The sequence below is a fragment of the Lolium rigidum genome, chromosome 7, assembly GCF_022539505.1.
Source record: "Lolium rigidum isolate FL_2022 chromosome 7, APGP_CSIRO_Lrig_0.1, whole genome shotgun sequence".
Classification (NCBI taxonomy): domain Eukaryota; kingdom Viridiplantae; phylum Streptophyta; class Magnoliopsida; order Poales; family Poaceae; genus Lolium; species Lolium rigidum.
The window spans coordinates 179164384-179169501 of NC_061514.1; the positions used below are offsets into that span (position 1 = coordinate 179164384).

Consider the following 5118-nt stretch of genomic DNA (forward strand, 5'->3'; position numbering starts at 1 on the left):
TCCCGCCATGCCAAAGAAAGAATGCCAAATACACAGGTTATAATCTGCCACAGCTTCAAGCACCACACTGCAATATCCCTGACGCCCTTTGTATATACCTTGCCAAGCAATCGCGCCTACCTGGCAAGTCGTCGAGCACCTTTGCGCGGAGGTGGGGCGGATTTGACGCCGCGTTCTGGGACGCGATGGCCAAGCGGCGGCGACGGAATGACCGGCGGGAGCGCCAGCCGCGGCGATGGCGCCGACTCTCAGAAGAGATCAAACGCTCAAACGACCGGCAAATCCAGCGCCGGCGGAGGGGTGGGAGGCGCAGGAAGGAAGGAGCGACGAGAAAAAAGTCCGAATCAACGGTTTATGCAACACGTCGCCGACATGTGGGAGCCCGCGTCGCTTCGCTTCGCTTTTCGTTGTGTCCGGCGTGCCCGGAGCGTCCCCTGTGAGACGGGGACGGACTCGGGGCGCCGGACACCGTATCGGAGCGCGGCAGACAAAATTTGGCTTTGAGGATGCGGCTGGAACTGTTTTTTTGGGCTGACGCGCCGTAAATTGTTTTGAGGGAGGCTTTGGGGGACACGAGGGGAGTGGAGATGCTCTAATCTCCTCTCTATGGGACACATCTCAGCTCCTCTTTCCGACTCTGTATTCTTCCCCAATTGCAACAATTGCTTTGTGTGAACTCGAGCTGAGCAAGAACTAAAGCAGCGGATGGAAGCTGACCCGTCTGGCGAGACCTCTGGTTGTGCTCCTGTCCCTCCGGCCCTCTGCTGCTCCGCCCCTCCTGTTGACGAATCGGCACTGCTCCGCCGTCCACCTTTGGGCTAGAGCTGTGGAACTTGGAGCTGGGTGAGCTCAGAAAGTTGTGCCCCGCGCAAGCCGGCGATGGGGATTGGCGGCCGGGCGCGCGTGCTGCTGACGGTAAACGTCCTCGGGAGCGCAGGCCCGCAAGGTTCCTAGTCGATGAAGGCGAATCGGTCACGGGGCTTGTCCGCGCGGCGCTCCGCTGCGAGGGGCGCATGCCGCTGCCAACTTCTTTCTCTACACCACAATGACAAATCAGACGGTATGTTTCTTTCTTCAATCATCATAACACATTAGTTACTCTGTTTCTTGGCATGCCCGTCACCGTCGTTTTTTGCAGTTTTCAAGGCCGATGAGAGGATTGGCTTCAATAGATGCAGTAGCTTGATGGTTTGGCAGAAGACGGTGCACCATGCCGCATGCCGTCGCTGATGACACCGGGTAGGAATTGGTGGTGCTGAATTCCTTCTCTCACCAGACCGCGTGGCGGGAAGCAGGACAATGGGGTCCCCTTTCTCACTTTGGCCTGACGGCCAGCTCCCCCTCCTCCTACCAAATTCAGTGACCGCCGCCGCTGATTCACGCGGGACAATGCATCTTCCTTTACTATACATCCTAATGATTTGAGAGGAGTCTGAAAGGCACAACAGATTTTCTCCACCTATTCTGAGTATTTGACTATCAGCTTCGCGTCCTAGCTCATTATCAGCAATAAGCCATTTGGGAGTGAGAGTTGTCGGATGCCATTGCCATGCTATCAAGTCTGACCCGAGAGGAATTGCCGAAATTTTCAGCAAAAAAAACGTCAGTAAAGGTGACCTCTTCTCCTTTTCCCGTTAATCCTTTCTCTTCGTTTGACTTAGACAAATATTGGCAACATATATTAGTGGCCATCTGTTACACATGCAGCAATTGTGTGTCATTCCATATACAAAAAAACAACAACAGTGGTAACCTTCCAAGCTTACATTGAGGACTACTTATGTACGCCATATTTAGAACAGTACATTTACAGTGATCAAACAAATGATAACTACATGGTAAAGTAAGAACTAAAAATAAAGTTGTACATGTTCGGATTAGCAGTAAAAGAAAGTGCTCTTGATGCTTGTTTCCGTGTGCAGCCCCCAAAATCTGAAGTGTGTTTTTTATGATTGTTTCCGTGTGAAGCTCCTAAAACTCTGTATAAAATTTGACAAAAAGAAAAAGGGGTGATATTCAAGCTTATTTTCCGAGATAGAGAACTGCCTACTTGTGCCATACTCAGAACAGTACATTTAGGGTACTCAGACCAACCTATACTATATGATATGACAAATTAAGAACTGAAAACATAGCTGTATATGTTTGGATTATCAGTAAAAAAATGTTCTTGATGCTGCTCACTAAGGTTAGCAAGTAGTGCAGACATGAGATTCTAAACTTTATATTAATGGTCATCCTATTGGTGACAAATCACTCTCTTGCAAAACAACAAGAATAATGTTTCTTCTTAAATGTTACTTTTGTAGTAGACTACAGATAAATAACATTTGTCTGATGCATAAACTAAATAAATCAGGGAACATTAAACACATGTAAAATGGAACTGATGTAATTTACTCTGCATTGATCCTGGGTTTTCTTCATCCTCACTGATACAAATCTTGCTTAATTCTTTTTGAACAAATGATGTAGCAAATATGCATACGAATGCATCATGCCAAAAGCACATCATGGGTGGGCAGAAGACAGTACCTAGTTTCCTAAAAAATGAAGATCCCCGTGCGTTAGTTTGCCCAAACCAAACCCACATGTGCCTATAAAGGGCGAATTGATAAGGAGGTAAACCAGAAACATATCATGTCAAGCAACCAGGAAACATAGACCTACGGACATGAGCCCAAGATGGGGGCACAAATTAACTGTACTGGAAATGTGTGAGAGTATGTAGACATGCAAAAAAAGAGTCAAAAAGGAAGTCATGGAAGCACATCAGGCAAGTTATCACATTCTGAGTTCTCTTATGTGGATAGGGATGCACAGTCATCAGTGTGTAGTGTTACAGACCAGCAGGCTTAATTTGTATGGAAATAATATAATGGAATGAACCTAGATTTACTCTTTAACAACCCTGCAATAACTGTAAACTCAATGCTTTGTATTACTTGTGCTGACTTCATCACCTTCTAAGTAGACAAATTTGAACTTAAAATCTGAAAGAAAAAGATAAGAATCCATTTAAATGTTGACCTGAATCTCCCTATAGTTACTAAATCCAGATAACATAACCATTGTATATTGATCATGGCCTATCTTTTCAATTTTTTTTAAGAAACTCACTGTTGGGGACAAAATTAGCATCGGTTTATCACCTGAGAGAATACCTTGTAAGGTAAAGTTCTTACTAACATCAAGCGGTTCTTTGTAGCTATCTGATGACCACAGTGATGGATAGTGAACACCGCCGCGGTTCTTTGTAGCTATCTGATGGCAACAGTGATGGATAGTGAACACCGCCGAAAAAATACAGTATCCACAACTTTCAGTTATATGGGCTATGTAAATTAAGTTGCAGAAAATGAACTCCACTAAGGTATGTTGACTCTACCCTCAGTAGATAAAAATGTGCCTTATTGCTACAGATGACATCATATAGTTCTAGAGCATATTATGGCATTAGCTGGAACAGATTTACAAACTATTGTGAAATATCGAAGCCGGTGTGACGTGTTATAGCAGTCATTTTGCAATGTACATGAGCAAATTTTCTATTTACAATGTGATTCATTAAATTCCTACAAACATAAAAGCTTAGCAGCCTTTATTCTGTAAATATGTTTAATATGCATTTCAAATAATGGATGCATATGCACCCTGGTGCAGAAACACCCTGTCCGTTGTTGTTCCTTCCTTACTTTTGCTACTTTGGGCATAGCCGTACAATGTTACTTAGTATATCTTGCAGTTTTCTTGATTATATAATTGTTTGTCTAAAAAACGTATTATTATTTTGCCGCCTGATTTTTATCGCCATCGTATCAAATGTAATCGGTGCGAATTCAACGAGACAATATGTTTTAAATGGGCTGAAAAATTTATAGTGAATATATGACTGAATGTAACAACGCGTTGCATTTTTTATTTCCTTACCTTTATTTTGTCATCTCTTTCCCAATTGACTATTGGTTAATTTATCTTTACATTTTTAACGGTGTTAAGGCTTGGTGATGCAAGTCCTAGTTAGATTTACATAACCTTTCTATTGTTGCTTTCAACAGAATTAACAACCCTTAGCTGCTATGGTATATTTTTCTCATGTTTTTCTGGTTTTGTATAAATGTTTGTTTCTCTGATTGCAATTTATTGTGGTTCGCTACGTTTTGTAAAATCAAAGAAGATTTATTATCATTTTACCACTTACACACAAGTCTTAATGCATTGAATATTAGTTAATTTATCTTTTCATTTGTAGCGGTGTTAGCTCTTGGTGATGCAAAGTCCTAATTAGATTTACATTTTCGCTGTGATGTGACTTTTAAGGACCATGCTGCGAGAATCCATTGCCTATGCAGTAATACAGATGCTGATGATTTTAACGTTTTTCCTTGTTTTTGTTGCTCTCGGCAGAATCAACAACTATTAATTGTTATAATATATTTTCCTCATGTTTTCTTGGTTGTATATAAACGTTTGTTTTTCTGTTTGTGGTTCGAAATAATTGTAAAACCTAAAAACATTATGATCATTTTTCTCTCTATGGACGATAGGTTATAATGGAGGCGACACTCTGCCGTAGTTCAGGCTTGGCCTTTTCACGATTCACAGTTGGGAGCAGCGCGCGGAAGGCCCAGATCGATGACGCCCCTAGAACGGCATCACACACTGACTGTTCATTCTGTTTAGTTTTTGCTTGGAATAGAACGGCGCCGAAGTTCACACGGGTGAAGTAACCCCACTGCGGCGAGCCCTGCCGAGGACCTGCATAAGATGCAGAGCAGGGGTTGAGAGCAGTGGCCTGCTCCGGTGTGGTAGCTAGGACTAGAAGGCGGGGCACGCAGAAGCCATCCATGGCTTCCTGGGAGGAGAAGGGGCGGCGCGAACGGACAGAGGGTACAGGGCAGGCTTGGAGGACCTCCTAGTCAGCAGCGGACGTTGAGGAAGACGGGCGTAGGGGCGGAGCAAGGGGGCCGCTGGCGACAGCATAAGGTAGTCTAGGAACGGAAATGCAATTCAAATTCCTGCGCACCATTTGTATCCGTGTCAGGTTTTAGGAGAGAGAAAACTACTTTCAGTCATTTTCCTGGCTCAGACTATGAACTAAAAGAAGAATGTAAGTAC

The 5118-nt window shown here is 43.8% G+C and overlaps 1 long non-coding RNA gene across 1 annotated transcript; it reads left to right on the plus strand.

The window, feature by feature from the left end:
- Positions 1-996: 996 nt before the first annotated feature.
- On the plus strand, positions 997-4525 carry LOC124677939. Its single transcript, XR_006994275.1, has 2 exons — positions 997-1060; positions 1139-4525. It is a non-coding gene; the product is annotated as an uncharacterized LOC124677939 (long non-coding RNA).
- Positions 4526-5118: the final 593 nt, after the last annotated feature.